Source organism: Centrocercus urophasianus, unplaced genomic scaffold, assembly GCF_019232065.1.
Source record: "Centrocercus urophasianus isolate 14NV4802_14NV808 unplaced genomic scaffold, USGS_Curo_1.0 seq_13, whole genome shotgun sequence".
Classification (NCBI taxonomy): Eukaryota; Metazoa; Chordata; class Aves; order Galliformes; family Phasianidae; genus Centrocercus; species Centrocercus urophasianus.
Genome location: NW_024884475.1, coordinates 44,378,395 through 44,397,754, shown reverse-complemented (window position 1 = coordinate 44,397,754; position 19,360 = coordinate 44,378,395). Strand labels below are relative to the sequence as shown.

At 39.9% G+C, this 19,360-nt stretch overlaps 1 protein-coding gene across 4 annotated transcripts in view; it reads left to right on the top strand.

Annotated features, from left to right (window-relative positions):
- The first annotated feature begins 2,041 nt into the window (after positions 1 to 2,041).
- Positions 2,042 to 19,360, top strand: part of RASGEF1B (RasGEF domain family member 1B) — a 125,679-nt gene continuing 108,360 nt past the window's right edge. For 2 of the 4 annotated variants that reach the window (XM_042812640.1, XM_042812637.1), the window contains exon 1: positions 2,042 to 2,390. The gene's annotated coding sequence lies outside the window, so the exon portion shown is untranslated. Of the gene's footprint in view, positions 2,391 to 11,054; positions 11,136 to 19,360 lie in introns of those variants that run through there. The other 2 variants (XM_042812639.1, XM_042812636.1) reach the window with 1 other exon arrangement.

Genomic DNA, 19,360 nt, shown 5'->3' with positions numbered 1-19,360 from the left:
TCTGCAGAAAGTTGGTTCCATTTTTGAGTGGATGTCAGAGGAACACTTCAAGCTTCAAGTTTCCAGTAATGTTCTCCATAGGGAGTGAAGCTTCTTAAAGCACTTCTGGCTGGCAAGAACCATGTTTTAGTTTGTGCAAAGAGTAAACATTTATCTTTTGGGTAAACTATCTGCATAACTGACTGTAGTGTGCTTAAAGGGAAATTGTTCATAGGAAATGAATTAATTCTCCACGGTCAGGAGAGTTCAGTTCTCTATTTTGGAATCAGTGGTTCTTCCGTGTTTTGAAGTTGATCAGCTTTCCCATGTGAATGCCTCCTTGCAGCTTCATAGCTATGTGAAGGTAATTTAAACACTTGATGATTGATTCTTGTGTTTGGTCACTGGTGCTATCGTGTTTACCAATCTGAGTCATGTGCATGGGTGTGAGAGGTGTGGACATGGATCATATAATCCAGGATCCTTTCAGCAATCATTTTTTACTGTGCAAAGTCTCAGTGGAAGCTGATGGCAGTTTTACTTCAAAACAAAACAAAAAAAAAGAAAAAAGTTACAGCAAAGATTAGTCCCAGCTGCAAGCCAGGCTCAGAGCCCTTCCATTATCCTGCTTGAGGAGAATATCCCAATAATGCAGCCTGAGACCTTCTTATTGGCTGCAATTAAGCAAGAGTAACTAGCACAGCTATTAGACCCAATTGCTGTATGTTAGTAATCTAAGGCTTTAACAGCATCACCTGAAAAGGAGCACAAAGATGTTCTGCTTGGCTGTCACTGGGATACACCCACTCTTTGTCAATAATTGTGGAATGCAGAACAGGTGCAACCTCGAAGTAAAATCTGATCTGCCTCTTCCAGCTCTAGGCTGAGCGTTAACTCTGTGTGTGAGACGATTTATGTACAGGACTTGTTTTTGTATCTGTGTTTTTTTCATGCAGCTTTCTAAATAAAGCCATTATTAGAATCTGTAAGATGTTGATCACATGAACAATGATTTCTGTATATAACGTTGTATGAGTAAGGACTTTAAAAAAAAAAAAAAATCCAACCAATGTTATTAATCACCATTCTAGTCTTAAATCAGCATGAGGGGCTTTTGCCACATATTCTCTTTTTTTAAATACTGTAAATTGATGAATGGCTCTGCTTCCCATCTAATTATATAGCATCTAATGCCTGTGCATTATTTTTATGGCTTTACTTTTATGCAGAGGCAGAGCACGTTTTGTGAGGTGCCACATACCCATGGGGTCATGAATCGCTCTCCTCTGGTGCAGGACTGGTCCAAAAGCTTTGGATGTTCATCTCGGAGGAGATGCGTGGAAGTTTGCAAAAGTTTGGACTTTTTGTTGAGAGACCTATTCCTCCTTGTAAAAACAGCCTTTGTAAATGGTTTCTTTTTAAAAGCAAATGTTTGTACAGACAATGCCAATTAAAGAAAAATAGCAAAAAAAAAAAAAAAAAAAAAATTATTTTGTATATGGAAAAAAACTTTTACAGATACTTTTAATTTATTTTATATCTGTGGCCATCTTGTTCTTTTCCAATTTTCCTCTTAATGCTCTCTAAACAATATTGTTGTCACTGTTGTTGCAAAGACAAAAAGGCATAGACCATGGTCAGGTTCACAAGGACAGATCACAGCAGCACTGTGAAAGACACGTTTCACTACTGATGTATAAGCTTGCTAGTTTGTATTTGTTTCCTTTCAGTAACAGGAAACTTTCACTATGAAACTCCTCATAAAATATAAAATAAAATCACTTTTTACATGATAACTCGTTTGTTCTCTTGTATTCAGGTCTTTCCAAGAATTTTGAAGTTTTCATTTCTGTGTTCAGATGTGCATCCATCTCAGGTGCTCATTTGGAAGCTATCCAAACAGAGATTGTGTTTATAGTGCAAAGTACACAGTGGCTGGGGAGTAAGTACTGTGGACTTAGTTAAAGGTTAGCTAATACAACAGCAATAAGCCGCAAAGGTCATTGGGTCTGATGGATCTGATCCAAGGCCCAGAGATGTTTGTGCGTTTCTGTACATTGTCTTTACCAGGTATTTGTGGTCTCTTCTAGCTAAAAAGGTAGTGCATAAACTGTGTTGACACCTTGCAGTTTATCACAAGAGTAAGGCCAGCTTAGTTGCTTTCTTGGTGGACAAAACCCAGGCTTTTTCTATTAAAACTAAGAAGAAAAGTAATTGCTTTAGCATTACTGCACATAGCACAGTGCTGCAAAGCAAGGGAGGAAATGGAAGCCTCCAAAGATGCTGTTCTTAGGAGGTCCTAGCTAGATCCATCCCTGGCTTCCTCCTGGTCTGGCTGAGCAAGAGTGGTGGGTGAGGGATAGTGTTGGCTGTCCTGTGTTGGCCATGTTCCATGGAGGACATAGCTCAAGGTAAGTGCTGGCACATTCATGTTGCTCTTTCTTTTGGCTATGGGAATCTGCTCACAAACAACACTAACATGAGCTTTTGGCACTAAAGAGATGTAATCATACACTGCAGAGGGGTTTTCTTGGGTCTTCGGGGTGGATCTATGCTCTTTTTTCCTGGTTTCTCTTTAGTAGGGCAGTATGTCAAGCAATCTGCCTGGAAATTGGCTTTTTTACAAGTTCATGTAGTGATAGGACAAGGGTTAATGGTTTTAAGCTGAATGGGGGAGGGTTTAGATTAGCAACAATTCTTTACTCAGATAGTGGTGAGACCATGACGCAGGCTACCCAGAGAAGCTATACATATCCCATCCCTGGAGGTGCCCAAGGGCAACCTGAGCTGGTGGGGGGCAACCCGGCGCATGGCAGGGGTTTGGGGCCTGGTACGCCTCAAGGTCCCTTCCATCCCAAGCCATGCTGTGATTTTGTGATTTACTTCCCTAGGAGCTAACTAGATTATTAAGTAGCTATGCCTCTTACTCGTAGCCTGCTAATTTTATTCATTTTGACTTTTGATACTGCTGGCCTGCAGCTCAGTAAAGGTAATGGCTGTGGCTCTGAAAACTACCTCAGATAAGCTTTAAAGTTACATTTGCCACTTCTCAGCTGCTGTGCATCAGTGAGATGTTGTCTATGTGATGTCAGCCACAGCTTATCATTGACTTCTGTGTATTCACTTTATTTCAGGAGCTCTGTCCCATCCAGCCCTAAGTCCTAGTGTCTACCAAAAGTAGACAAACCAAAAAGTCCAACCAAAAGTCACAACCCATATCTGCGCATACAGAGATGCTCAGAGCCTTAAGGATTAGTATTTGTCTCTGAACTTCAGTTTTCGCTCAAATTTTCCATTTGAAAACTCCAACATTCTCCTTTTGAGCAAAGCTTGCACTTTTTATCTGCTTACTTTCAAGAGGCACAATCTTTTCCCATAAAGTTTTTTGATCTTGTGAGAAGGAGACAAGTGTGTTTCAAAGGATGCAGAGAACTAGAACTTTGATGTATGAAGCACAAAATATCACTTTTTTTCTTGCCATGTGGAATTTTCATGAGGTCTTTATGAAAAGACGTTTTCCTCTTTTCAGCATCATATTTCACTTTGAGGTTCCTTTATTGCAACACAGATCAGAGAATCCCATTCTCATAAACGAGCCTTTTATTGAGCCCCAGGTTATCCGGATTTCCAAGGGAATTTGAAATGTGATAGTGAGCAGAGAGCTGGATCTAATTTTAAATCACTTTTTTTTAAGCTTTCCACAACGTGAAATTTTTATCATTAATTTCACCCCATCATGTCTGCTCTGTGCAAAATCTCCCCTTTGCTTTTCACCTCTGGAAGGAATTCTCTTCTTTTGCTCACACTGCATCTTTAGTAGTGCCTCCCCTCTCTTTTTAAAACTTTACCACACACAAAATATGTTGATTGCAATGCAGTGCAAATCCATTTCCCTTCACCTTTCACCTCAAAAGATCTCCCAAACTTAAAAAGCACTACAGTCATTGAAACAATTGATAGGAGCACGAGCATGTGGTCACTTCAGCAGTGAGAGATTAAACCATGCTCCATTGCAGACATATTCAGCTGTGTGCATCTGTAACTCGTGGTTTAGCCCTAGTTCATGAAGTATGAGCTCGATCACTAATGCTCCCATCCATGCCAGGAAGAAAAATAAATGAGCTAGAGAAGTCAGAGACACAAGGGGCCATTGTTGTGCCACCTTGTGAAAAATGGGAAGAGAGGATGAGTTTATGAAGCTGAAGGGACTGGCTTAAATTTTCTCTCTTTTCCCACATTTTCTATTATCTCAAGTCAAATCACTGAACTGTCAGAGTTGTTTATGCTCAAACCTATGAGCAGCTTGACAGAGGGAATTCAGAAATCACCAGGGGGCTTAAATCTCAAGACTTCAGCTCTGACTTTGTCAAATAAAGATAGAAATTCTTCTCCCTGCTCCATCACTATGTCCTTGGGAACCACAGCTGTCTGTTCAGAGATGAGTAGTGTGGGGAGAGAAGGGAGCTCAGATGCTCTTCATTGCAAATGAAACCTATGACATCCTCAGTAACCTGTGGATGCCATTGGCACTGCTGAAGGACACACAGATCAATCCCAGGTCATTTCCTTCCCAAGATGAAGGTGTAAACTTAGTCTTGAAAAGCGAGGACCAACTTTGGAGCAAGGAAGGCAATATTTCCTCACACTGTCCCAATATCTGAGTAAAAATAATGGAGAGAGGATTGTACCTGAAACATAGTCACGCTTTGCTAATCACAGCTTTGACTGAATCCAGTCTGCATGAAATCACTGAGGTTCCCTGTGTGCCAGGCTGGCTGTTTTGTCTCATTCAAAACAAGAATTTTACTCACTCGCTGCTAAAACGTCTCCCCCCCCAGTCCTTTGTGCACAAATTCAGAAGTTTGGTGCACTATGATTACTTTTCCTCCTTTTCCCATTACTTAATAATTCTGATCAATAAGTAACCCAGGTAACTAGTGCCATGATGACTGCCAGTAGTTTGCATGCAAGTTGTTAAACAAATATTATTAGTCTCAGCACTTCAGCTACATTCTTCCGGATTACTCAGTTATCAGTGAGCCTCGAGGAAGAGGAATCCACCGTGCAAAGGTGCCCTTATCTCGTTCCCTCGTCAAGGCCAGTACAGATATTTTCATAGTCAGCAGTTCTTCAACAGTGATGAACTTCTTCTCGAATGCTTCCCAGCTTCTTTTAATTGAGCGTTATCTAGCTTTAAGAAGTGCGGTGTAACTTCATCAGTAGTGTGGCAAAGGGTGCCCTCTGGTGATGAAATAGGAAATCCTACTGTTGGGCAGCAGGCAGAAAGCTCGGCAGAATTGGATGCTGCAGTCATGAGATGCACATGGATGCAAAGACTTCATAATGAATTTATGAACATTTAAAATGTGCTGCTTTTTTGTTAGCACTGCTTACGACAGTTGCTTGTGACAATGAAAACATGAATGTCTCTTGCTGTGTTGCTTGTTTTTTTCCTGTTGTGTTTAAATGATGCCTTCATAGTCCAGGGCAGGCTGGTGGCTTTTTATATTCTTTGTACCACCTCTGGAGTTCAAACCTACATCTGGGTCTAGAGACTTTGGCCAATTCTCATTGAAAGAAATGTAAGACTTGAAACAGCTTCCTTGCATCAACAAATTGAGGACAAATGCATCAGCAATTGAGGACATATGAGGCTCATGGCTGTAACATGGAAATGAAAATCATTGATGTTTTGATTATTTTGTAAATGTACTTTTTTCCTCTGTATCCCAAATGTGATGGTGTTTGCTAAACTGTCTTGTTGATATGCAAGCTCATATCACCTGCCTCTTTCCATTTTTGCAGAATCCCAAGGGTTGGAATGGACCTCTGGAGATCTTCTAGTCCACCCCTCCTGCTAAATCAGGTTCTTGAACACAGGGAAGGCAGTAGGGGTTATTTATTATATTCCTTTAGACCAGGTTGTTTTTTTCTTGTCTGCTGCTTCTATTTCTATAGCCCCTTTTTCTTCTATAGTTTGCTCCCAAGCAAACTGTACCTGCTACAGATCGTATATTCTCCCCAAGGTGTTTACGTTGCACCTGCACATGAGGATTTGATAAGGAGTTCTTGCAGTGATAAAAAGTGTTGATAGGTCAAAGCTGTAGTGGTAAAATTAATTGTTCAGAGGCTTGGAGCCTCAAGCCACTCATAAAAGCACAGCATATGGAGTACCACCTGTGTATAGCAGCTGTCTCAACTATTTTCCTGATGCAGGAAAACAAAAAGTTGATACTCAAGGGAGACTTTTATCAGGCTAAAAGCATGCTCTCTGGGGGCTTTGTTTTTTTGCCAAATTGAAAACATCTACAGTACTGTTGCCAAAGAGGTGCAGGTGAGAACCAACCTGTCTGGGAGAGCCCCTTGCAATGAAACCATGAGTCACTGCTGCTCACTTCTCAACTTCTTACACTTGAGCATAAAGTTCTTCTTATCGAATGAAAATAGTAGCAAACATCAGGATTGCTGAAGTGACTGTTTTCTGGACTTCATTCAAGGATTCATTACTAGGCTTCTTTTCTAAGATTATTGTCTTGAAAAAAGAAAACAACTCACTTCTTCCTAAAGCGGGATACTTGCTGGAAGATGTCTTGTTCCATGGGTGGAGAATTGTCATCCTCAGAGTCTTTGTGTGAGTAGGTTTACTGACAGATCTATGTGAGCAGAGTAATTTGGTACTGGCCTGAAGGTAGCAAGGATGTAGTTGTATTTGAGAACTGGTTTACTGTGATTAGCAGTGTTTGTTTTATTGCAATACTGGATATTCTTGAAGTAGAAGCAATAGAATGATTCATATGACATGTGCCTAGGTTACAGTTTAAGGTCTTATATAAATTATATAATCTCTTTGAATCTCGTATTAAACTGCTCACAGCCAGATTTGGAGTTCAGCTGTTGCCACTGCACTACTCAGTATAGCCAAAAGTATTTTCTTATGTATAAGTCAAGTTTTTAGAGCTGTGTGATTTACTTTGGAATTGACCTTTCTTCTGGTAGCTTTCACTTACGCTGTTATGTTCTCAGCCTCTATTATTCATTTATCACAGAATCATAAAAGTTGCAAAAGACCTCTAAGATCATCCAGTCCAATCCCAACTCACCCCCACCATGCCCATTGACCATGTATGTCAGTATATCTCATCTCCACAGTTCTTGAACACTCTCCAGGGATGGTGACTTTGCTCTTCCAGAGGATTTTTTTTTTAATACCCAATCTGATCTTGTGACATTTTTGGGTGTGGTTAACTGAAAAAAAGTTTAAACCTAGAAGGAGGCTGAAGTTGGAAAAACTTAATCCCAGTTTTTCATAATGTTCAGACATAATTTTCTGATTCCGTAGAGCAGAAACATGGGTAGGAAAGTTCCTACAACACTACTACAAAACTTGACGTTAAGCTGTCACATCCATATCAGAGCACTGATCTATGTTCTCAAGGCCTCATTCTGCAAGATACAGGACATGGATGTTTGTAAAACACTTCTTTGAGAAGCTTACTACCCTTCAATTGTACTACTTCTCAAATGGGGTGAAGCTGAAGACACTGTTCATTTATCCCCCATTTGCTAAACAGTAGCTGAAAGACAAAGCAAAACTAAGAAAAGCAGAAATTTCATGCCTGCTCAGGTCTAAAATATATGCATCCATAGATACATACATCTGCATCTTTCTGCAGGTTATTCTGCCAGATGCTGGTGTATTCTAGTCATAAAATCACTGAGGTTGGAAAAGTTCTCTAAGATTACCAAGTCCATCAGCCCATTGCCACCATGTCCACTAAAACGTGTTCCCAATCCCAGTAAGAAAGGCACTCACTCTATAAATTACGTTGTCAGAAACCATTTGTTAGCACTAATATAAAAACATAGAAAATTTAGGTCAATTTAGATTCTAGGGACCCCAAGAAGAGTAACATCAAATGTGTTTCCAAACAATGCAGTACATACTTCACCTATAGAGGAGGGGAAATTGTCTGCTTCTTACCAGACTTTTTTAACTGTGTTTTTGGATTGTGGCAAACATTCTACGCTTAATCTATATTATTGTTTGTGTGGTATTGCAAGATGTCGATACAACATGTTGGAAAGGCCTTCTTCAGAGGACAAAAAAGCCTAAAATAAGACTGGTATGAAGTTTACGATGAAATAAACAGTGGTTCGTTGTTGTTTTCTGTAATCACTCAGTATTGCAAGGATATTTTTCTCCCTCATTTTCTATTTACTTGCAAGGAAAAATATTATATTTAATACCACCAAGTCTGCTCTGCTTCAAAATGTGAACCCTACAGCAGCAAGGCACAATCTAAATCTCTGTCTTCCAAGTTCCTACTTCTCCTTACTTAGTGGTAATATTATTTTTGAGATGCTGTGACCTCCTTGTAAATCAAGCGTAACAAGAATCAGAACCATGTTAAGGAATGCACCTAAGAATAGCAAAAACAGTCACTCTGAATTCCTAATGCATGTATGAAAGTTACCCCATGGCATCATTTTTTGGTTTGATTCGGACTGGTAAGGTTTTCTGGTGTTTCTGTAGAAGGAAAAATCCATGTTGGGCAATATTTTCTAAGCCAGTCACCACAGCCTGTGCATGACAAAGCAGCCTAAGTAAATTAAAAAAATTTTTAGGACAAGGCATGCTTTCTGAAGCATTTATTCTCTGCTTAAATGAGTCAACACTTTTGTGCTCTTAGACATTAAAAGCAAAAACCCATGCAGAGCTGTCTAAATACAACTATGCCTTGTAGGGCAGAATCATGTTTCTTCTCAGTTCTTCTAGTATAGTAATTCACCTGCAGTACTGTCTCTAGTTTTGGAAACCTCCCCTGGAGGAAAGATCAACCGCGTTGTTTATCCAGTCCACGTAAACTATGAAAGTTCTGGTTTGAAAATCCTACATGGAAAGGCTGAAGGAGTTGATTTTGTTTGCTTAACGAACAGATGTGTCATGTGTTAGTATTGTGGAAGTGGGCTGGAGAGGGCACTGCTGCTCAAGGTATTCCTCTCATGCAAGAACTACTTTATGTCAAGGAGTGCTGCTCTGTGTTTTAAAACTGCATTTCATCTGCACAGCATCCTTGTTTCTGTTCTAGAATTGTAAATACTCTGTATGTCCATTTAGCATATCCACAGATACCTGCAACATTATTCATAGAGCGACTTTCATGTTAATTGTGTCTGCCTAGAAAGGGAGTTGCCTTGTGTACATATGCAGGATCAAAAACTGCTTGCACAGTGGAGCAACCTAAATATAGAGACCGGTAATTTTCTAAACAGTTTCTTAAAATCCTATCCTCCAGCACATAACTTCTTTAGTTATAGCAGAAATGGGCCATTATATTTCATCTTCAAGATGAAATCTTTGTTTGATTAACTTATTCAGAATCAAAGTAGCTCTGTTTCTTTGTCTTTTGTAAGTAGAAGGTTGACAAGCTAACTGATAGGTTAAAGCTTCCACCTAATCAGCAATCTGGACTTTCCAATAGAACAGTTATATGAACAGATAACCTTTAGAGAAATTAATACACAAGACAAGTTCTGGCATATGCAAAAATTAATATGGAGAGTAAAGAACACTTTGACCATGAAAATATGCTCACTTGTTAGATGAGAGAAGATGATTAAGGCCAGTGAGCAACATAAAATGGAAGAATGAAGCACAAGCCACAAATTTGCAGAATTGCTAAAGTTGGAAAGACCTCTAAGATATTCTAGTCCAACTGTCAGACCATCCCCACCATGCCCACTAAACATGTCCCACAGTGCCACATCTCCATGGTTCTTGAATGCCTCCAGGAACAGTGACTCTACTGCCTATGTGGGCAGCCTATGCCAATGCCTCACCAACCCTTTGGAGAAGGAATTCAGAACAGTTGACTTTAGTCATTCAAACAATCATAGGAAACATAACCAGAAAGCTTTGCCACCACTATTGCTCCTCAGAGCACTCACAGAATTGCAAGGGTGGAAAGAGATTTCAAGAGATCATTGAATCAAAACCTTCTGCTAAAGCTGGTACCTTGCAATAGGTCATACCCCCATGGATACTTGCAAGGAGGACACTAAATGAGAACCAGTTGCTGATGAAGCTTTGTTCAGCTTTCTCAGCTTGGTTTCATAGAAGGCTGTTTTGATGAAGATGTCATGTGATATTTTTTTTTTTACAACTGTGAACAAAATTGTAGAAGAAATATACGTTCTGAGGAAAACAGACCTGAGATGCATTGAAAGTTTCTCATCAGAGATTCCCCTCCTTTTTCTGTAGCAGTGCCTGGGAAATGAGAACAGAGTTGTGTGCAGCTGCAAACTAGAGCATGAGTTAGTTGTTCCCTTGGGTAAATTGGAGGTTGGTGACTGAAAGTTTCCTTTTTCCCTCTGCTTGCTTGACTTACCAACCTACAGAGCTTTGTGTTCAGCTAAAAAATATGCATTCTGCAGCAGTCTTGCTAGTGGGTTGCTAAACTCCACCAAAATAAACATGACAACTGCCCTACACTCAGGTGCTGGCCAGCTCTTCAAGGTGCTCAGCGTTCTGCTGAAACAGCCCTTTAGGGAACTGTAGTACATCTCTTCCATCCCATCATCTCTCAGCCACACTCAGTGCATCACATATCACAAAGCTCCCATTGACATTTTGCACACGATCAGCCAAGTATATGTTTTGTGATTAAATGTCAGCAGTTCAGCATTGCAGAGGTTTCTCTGTGGATTCCTTACATTAATTCCCTGATGTTTAAAATTCTGATGATGCCATATTCATGTCACGTGGGCAGACGCTGAACCTGTGCTCAGCATCTTAAAGTACCAGGGCTAGATTACAGTTTGCTTTCTATTTCCAGCAGTATGGGCTATTTTGCTGTGGTTTGATAATATTGATATCTTCAGTTAGCTCCCAGATAAAAGACCTTTGTTTATAAACCCAGTGTCACCTGACTGAGCGTATGGTAAGTGTTGAGTCACCTGAACCACTGATTGAGCACCTGGTTAGCCCTGGGAGCACAGGTGAAGGCAATTCAGCTGTGTGATAGAAAGGGGTGGAGTCTGGCTACACCTCTCTTAGACCACCATTTAAGGGCTGACTGCCTTCAAGGAAGGATCTCTTCCTGGAGATCCCTCCTTAGTGAAGTTTTCCCCTGCAAAACCAGCACCTTCTGATATGGGTGAGTAATTATCTTCCTTTCCTTTGTAGCACCTTTCTATCATGCTAGTCCTTCCATCATCATGTCTTTGTTGTAGCACCTTTCCTATTACACTGATCTAATTTCTGTACTGAGGAAATTTGTATTTTGCATATCTTGGTATGACTGAAATGCTGATGTACTTTATTTCATTACTCACGTTACTGTAATTAAAAAAAAAAAGGGGGTTTAACATGATTAACTTTTTCAAATCTGAAACTTATACTTTTTAATACTGTATCACAGTATTTTGTGTATACTGCCACAGTATTTTATGAAGTAAAACATTGCTGAGGGCTGTCAACTTCTGTACATAAGATCTTACTGATTTCTTAAGCAAGACTGAAATAAAAAGGGAGAAGCCTTTGGGTTTTAAACTCAAAGTCTCTACACAGTTAGCCCTTGCTAAATGAGGGAATTAGGTGGCCATTACATATGAGCACAAGTAACTGTAGTATCCTTTTCACTGAGAAGAAGCAAAAAGGACATTGTGCATGTGTTAGGAACAAAATTCCAGATCTCCCTCATCACATTAACTGGTATTTTGGCTGTGCTGGACATAGTTGATGCTGTTGCATTTTCTTAATTAACAGCTGCCATGTGTTTTGGAAAGGGACAGGAGCTGAGTGTGTGGCAAACTTAATAATATATAATTAAGTCAGTCAGAAAGGCATGCCTCTCCAGGGTTTATAGAGCATTTTACAAATTTACATCAGTTCAGCTGTAAGCAAGTATGATGGGAGATTGCTTATGGCTGGTATTTTTCCCCATTTTGAATGAAGACAGCTCATCCTAGGAGTTTTCCAAGCGAACTGATAAATTTATGGAGAAAAATCCTGAAAGAGATGCAAATCTGTATATTGCATAATGTGTAAACTGTGGTTTTAGTGGTCTTCTCTGATCTACCTGATTCTATGATTCTGAAGTGAATGGGCAAGAGTAGAGTTTTGGGGAACTAAAAATGGGAAAGGCTGTTAGTATATTTAGATATAGCTTAAAAAAAAAAAAAAATGAGGATAAAGAAATGGCTCTGACTAGTAACTTAGGCTTATCTCATATATCTTCAGAGCTGCTGTCATATAGGATTTATTCACAGCAAACATCTCCAAATTATGACCAAAACAGTTGGTTGAAATTGAATGGTTCTCAGAACCTAAGTGTGTTGAGGGAAACAACTGTAGGCTGGAGGAATCTAAATTGTAAAACATTTTTTATTATTTTATTTTTTATGGAATATCACCTCAGTTTCAGGAGATGTGATCTTTTAATAAGAGTTAGTAAATATAAATTACAGTTTCACTCACATGCTTCTTGTTGAGGGTGGCCTTGCAAAAGCATCTCAGAATATTGAAGGCTATATGAACAAGATTTGGAAACACACACATTCTCACTGCTGACGTTTAAAATACAAAATTTGGAACGCTCAAATGAGAAATTGGAAGTTTATAATGCTGCTTATTTTAAAAGGAATAAAAGAGGTTTTGGAGGAAAGACTGACAGGGAAACCCAGAGATGGGAGGCATGAAGTCTTGTTAGTGGTGAGATGAAACTGTTTCCTTAGAAGGGGATTCCATACATGAGACTTGGGACTTTAACAGCACAAAGTTGTGATGCTGAATGCAAGCTAATTTAGAGGAAAATCTACTGTATAGCAGAGAACAGGGCTGATTTCCATGAATTCCACAGGTAAAAATGTCTTTGGCAGTGTTACTTACATGTGAACAGAGGCTGCTGACCCTCTAGAAGAGAGGAAGGTAGTGATGGCTATCGGCAGGGCGCTCGGAGCCTGCTGATACACCCAGCATCTGTATGTCCAAGGGCATTCTGGGCAGAATGATGATGCTACTTAAAACTTCTGTTTTTTTTAATAGATTTTTTTTAAAAAAATGCCTTCTCTCTCTTTCCCATTTTTTTTCCATCAACCTTCTCACACAATCTTGGAATAGAATCAGAAAACAGTCTTCTGCTTCTGGGGTTCTGAAACAAAGAAATGCTGCATTTCTGGCCTCAAAAAAAAAAAAGGGGAAGCGAGTCATCTTGGTCAAAAAAAAAAAAAGAAAGCTAGGATTGTGTCTTATGTGGTGGGTGAGAAGAAGAGATAGGCCAGATGGGCAGGAGTAGATGAAATGGGCTGCAGACCCTTGCTGGAGATGCTGAAATCAGGGACCTTGTTATGCTCCAGGGCAAAGGTCACACTCACAGGCTCTCAAATGTACCATTTTGCCCAGAAACTAAATGTCTTTTTCACCTCTATTTGGCATTAGAGCAATGCTTGTGATATTGGACACGTGGACATTGTTACATGGAGGCTTGTTCCGTAAGAGACTATTAATATAAAAAGAACTAAATTCTGGAAGTAGACATGTAGAAAATGGTATCTCTAAACTAGCACAGGGTGACAAATGGTGCAGTGTTTGTGGGATAAGATTTTCATGCCTATTCATTACATCTCTCATCTGACTTGGACCTATTGTCCTGTGCTCTCACTGTGTATTTCATTTCTTCTGTCAAAACTAGTAATGCAGAGAAAAGGATCCCCTTTCTGTGGCAGGAGAGGAAGAAATGAAACTGAAATAAGAGTACTTACTATGTTCTCCTTATTACATATTACCGTTCTCCACCTTAAAATCTGGTGCTAGAATCATTCTATTCTTTTGTTTTGTGGTCCTTTTGGAAGCCACAAGAGGTGGTGGCATCACCATCCACTGAGGCATTCAAGAAATGTGGAGATGAGGCACTGAGGTTAGTGGATTTGGTGGGGATGAGCTGCAGCTGGACTTTGATCTTAGAGGTCTTTTCCAGCCTTCATGAGTCTGTGGTCTCTGGGATAGACAGTGGACAGACTTACTGAAGGAAAGTAGAAGTTTTGCTTCCCCTGTGCATGCCTACTTTTTTCAGTGCTCATCTAATTCCATCTGCCCTTCCCTCTGATCTAGAGGAGTTTTATTATGTATGGAAGCAGACACTTGAATATGTTTTGAGTGTGCCTTATTTTGCTCTGAAAGTATCTTTCTTGTTAGATTAATCCACGCTTGATACCAACCAAACAAGCAGGAAAGGATGGCAGTCATCTGACATAGGCACCTGTCTACAGCAATCTAGATTAATGTCATAAAACTAGCTTTCTATGTATCAGTATATTGCTGAAAGGGTCACTGATCTGAGTCAGATGTCTTGGCTCCATGTATTGGTTTTTTTTTCTGCCAACAAAAGAAAGAAATTACGCTTTATGAGAAGTGTATTTTCCACTTGTTTAATTTTTCTTATTCATTATGGGATATATATCACTGATGGGAAGTGATATATGGAAGAAGACATTAAGGCAGTGAACACCTCTCTGTGCTGTTCTCCTGCATCAGAAAAGCAAACAATCATATCCTGGAGGTTAGGAAACAATCCCTGTCTGTAGGTCTGCTGGAGAAATGCTGTATTTCCAAAGGCCATCTTTCTCTGGAGGGTATAGAAAGGTCTGCTTTTTTTTTTTTTTTTTACTACTCCCCGTATGGGTGATAGTATAAAAGATAAGGCCTTAACTCTGACTATTTCCAGGAAAGACTTCTCTACTTGGCCTCTGCTTTCACAGATCAATGGCTATTCAGGAAGTTGCCAACTAGTTGCCAACACAACTAGTTTCATTACTTCATGCCCTTGGTCTTCCACCAGAGTCAGCTTTTATTGGTCTTGTCACCACGTATGCCAGTTCTTTTATGTTGTCTTTTCTCTAGGACAGGGACTGTGATTTACTTTGCATTTGCATGGGGCCCCAATCTGTTCACACCGCAGGTGCTGCAATAAAACACATGAAATAAAGTGGAATTAAACCATTACTTGGGAATGCCAGCTGCTCATCATGGGACCACTACAGAATATTAAGTAGTTTACTCGGCTTCCCATTTGTGCTTAAGGCACATTCATCTTTCACAAACTGTTTCCAAAATTCTGATAGCATATGGCAAAATACTGCCTTGTGTACACAGCACAGTGGCTGTAGCTATGCTAATAGGGTAGGAAGTACCTTATGTAAATGTAGATGTTTATCTACATATAAACCTACAGTTAGAGGTTAGGCTGATAACTAAGAAGAAAATACAAATTTAGTTGCAAAACCTGAGATCTTCTAAACTTAAGTTCTAGAAGAAAGCATTCCAGAAGCTCTTAAAGAACTCGGGTTTCTTTCCAGGCTCGCAGTCAATACTCTGTTTGTTAGCACTGTGTTCTAGCTTTGTATTGGCGCACAGCTTAGCACAGCATCTGTATCAATGTCTTTAATGTCCCAACTCAGTGTTTTGTGGTTTTGTCACTTTCTGGGAAAAGGTTTCTTCACCCAAGCTGTCGTAACACTACTTATGCAGGAAGCTAATAATACCCACTGCTGTCACTGGCACAAACTTTGAGGCACACAACACAAATCCCTAGTGCAGATACTCCTTTGGAAAGTGCCCATCTACTTGTCAAGAAATCACTTCCCTTCCCTCCCAGAGGACCCACAGACCTCCCAGGCTGAGGTCTGGCATCTGTCACAGCCCCTGCAGGGCTCACCCTTTCCACTGCTGCTCTGCTGCTGTGAGGGAGAGGGTCTGTCTGCAAAGGCAGGTCTAAGCTCCAATCATTGCATCTTCTGCATCTCCTCAGTAGGTGATAAAGAAATTGTTTCATTTCCTTTCTTTCTCTTGCGCTTCAGGTGTGTTTTATTACGCTATTCAATGTCACCAGCAAAAAAAAAAAAGTTACTTTTGGTTTGTTTTTTGTTTTTTTTTTTTGCCAAATTTATGATTGCAGGATAACAGTAATCCTGTGCATTGTGCTTTTAATGAAGCATTGCTTTTACATGTCACAGCTTCCACAACTGCTGTAAGATGCCAAGCATAAGCATACTGCTAACCAGTTAGTCCTTAGAATCATGATGGCTGGAAAAGACCTTTAAGATCATAGAGTTAGCCCCAAGCTATCTCCTCCATGCCCACTGACCATGTCCCTCAGTGCCACGTCTCTATGGTTCTCAAGCACCTCCAAGAACGGTGACCTCCCTGGCAGCCTGTGCCAATGTACCTCCCCTGTTTTTGAAAGTAGAAGTTCCCTAATACCCAACCTGAACCTTCCCTGGTGCAACATTTGGGCAACAGTGTTTCTGCCAACGCTTTCTCAGTCGGGATGGAAACATGCTGCCCGGACCACCCTGAAACTCTGTGGAGCAGAGAGATCTGAGGTAGATCTTGTACTACAACTAGATGTTCTTCATAATGAATCGTGCTCAGATTTTAATCAGAGAAAAGTGTCAGCCGTAGACAGGAATCACTGCAAAGCTTCCTGGCAGGTATCCTGCTTGTTGAAGGAGAGGCATAATTTAGATCAATGTTACGTTTATACATGTACTTTGTTTTTTTCTGGTGTAGTTGGCTGGGTTTTAAGATTGCATCCTGTCCCTAATTTATTCTTTTACAGTTTCCTAGAAACTTTTTTTTCCCCCTCATGGGCCTGTTAATACTGCTTCATTTTGTAGAAGTGCTGCTGGTACTGCATAACTGCATGGTAAGCTGAGAAGCAGTTTGGTTTTATTGTAGCCATTATTTATTTATCCTGTTTTATGTCATATTTAGCTTCCATAAAATGCAGTTGTAGAGGTATGAGGACATATGAGCTCAAGTGGGGAGAAAAAAAAAACCTGTTTTTCTTAATTAAGGCTTTTTATTTTACTTCTCATAAAATTTCTGGCTTGTTTGCTATTATTTTTCTCTTGTTCTGGGATCTTAATCTCCTTTAAAAAAAGAGAGACAATAGGAGGTATTGCATTTGTGTCTGAAACTCTATATTAAGCTTATTATAGGCTTAGCATTTTTCTGTGATTGTCATGTGATATTTCTACAGTATAAAAATTAGTTTTAATTATTTTTTCTATTTACTTAATTTTTGGCAAATAAGTAACTTGTAACCAAGGAAGCATAACAGTCTTTTCTCCTACATAACAATTACTCTTGATGTGTTCTCTTGATTGAATGTAATATCAGCACTTCAAATGAAGCAACCTGTTCTCATTCCAAGTATGATGTGTCAGACTGTATTTCTGTGGTTCTCAATTCCTTTTGGTGCCTTCCTGCATATTACAAAAATAGTACAAAGCAGAGAAAACCTCCTGAGTAGCTTTGCATATAAGAAAAATAAGTGCCCAACAGAAAAAAGGGTACCATTAACTGAATTGTAATGGATTTTTGTGTACAGAGCTCAGTACACCTTTGTTGCTTCTAAGTGTGCATTCCATAATGAAATAAGGCATGGTTGTCAAGTTAGGGACACTTTCAGTTTGACTTGTGTTTAGCAAAAATACATGGTAAGAAGCAATTTTTGTAGCTTGCTAGAATAATGTCAAACGTAGTGCCATGGATGCCAAATTTTTGCAGGTGTGCTGCCTGAATGGAATGGGATTCAACCTGTGAATGTTAAAACGTGGAATCTTCTTTTGGGGCAGACACAACTGGAATCAAAGACTGCTGTCAAAACATCCAAAACAAAATATTTTCTGTATTGTGTTGCTCTCTTTTTATCTCAAATTTCTTTTTCTTTGGAGACTACCTAAATTTATCAGATTGTTTAACTTTGGGTCTAGTGTAAGATGCACACAAGAATTTGGTGCCCATGGAGACACAATTCAGCTTAGTATATCTGCAGACTGCAACAGACTATACTGCAAACACGATTTAATGTCATGTTTTGAGTGTGGCAGGATATAAAGTTATTCTAGGAGAAGCCAAGGCTTTCACAGACTATGTTGGGCTTGCAACTTGTGCTGGGAATGATTTCAAAGGGTCAGTCATCAAAATTTATGATGGTTTCAAAACAGCTAATTTGTGCAGCTGGTGAAGAATGTAGAACTGTCTAATGAGGAAAAAGCACTTATCATCAGACAAGACCCTACTTAAATTATTTAATGTCCTTGAATTATATCTTAAAACAGCGTGCAACATCCAAGGCCTCAGACAATCCCCCTGGGATAGCTGTTATTCGTGACATGAAGTGTTGAACATAAAATTTGACTGACTGGCTCACTCCACAGCAGGTGGTGTTCCTCGAACAGCTGAGCTGAGGAAGGCATCAAACCTCTAGAGCACCTCCTTTTGTACTCCTTTCATCCTAGCCAGGGGCAAGGCAGCATAAAGCCAACTCAGATATTAAATGAGAAAATCCCTCTTTCACTGAATGAGAGGATTCTTAAATCCCTGTAGTTTGTTAGTGAGGCAGTGATTGATTTGGAAATAAAAGGATGTAGTGGGGAATGTCCAGGAAATGAGGTAGATGGGAGTGGGCTGGGAGCAAGACTAAGCTGATTAGAGCAGGTGCATGCCACTTATTGTCTGGAGTACTTAAACTCTCTTAACTAGCTTGTGCAAAGCAGTCTCTTCTGTCTTGATTGTACAAGAGATGCGCTGGGCATCTAGGCAGCTCATTTGTTCTGTGCAAATAAAATGTTGTTAGTGGTAGTATTCTGTTCCTTCCTTGCCACTGATGGCATCCAAATCCATTTGTGTTTTTACTTTTCTGATAACCCATTGTACTTGTTGTATGGAAAACAAATAAAACTTACACTTTACAAGGAAAAATGGATCAAATGTTGTAGCTATGCTAAGGCTGCTTGAAAATACAAATTTATCACAAGAGTACTGGTAGAGCAGGGAGCTATACTGACCTGACAGCATGTGCTTGAATTCTAGTGCTGTTGAGATACCGTGTGCTATTTCAGCTGCTGCCAAGCAGTTAAGCCTGTTTTTCTGCTAGCAGAGAATTGAGTTCCTCTGAACTTGAATTCTCAGACTTTTTTTTCTTTTTTTTTTGGTGAAGAGTAGGGCCTTGATACTTGATGCAAAGCTGGTGTTAGGAACTTCCTTAGCCAGTGCTTGTGGCACACAGGCAGATTTGAGAGGAGTGACGTGCACACAGGCATTTTCATGGGCTGTTTCTGACATGTTGCTGTCAGAGCACTAAAAAAGGAGAGTCCAGCTCAGCAGCCACCAAAGCTGTGCTTCAGGTACTTAATGCTGATGATGACTTCGTTATATTTCACTGGGTTCAATCAATTCCTATAAATTTTAGCACAAAGACAGGCAGGATTGATTTTGTACTATGCCTCTTAGGGTGCTGACTATGCAGTTACAGCTTGTGTAGTACCCTTGGCTGAGAAGTTGGATTGAGTAGGAGCCACGCTGTTGTCTTGAGGT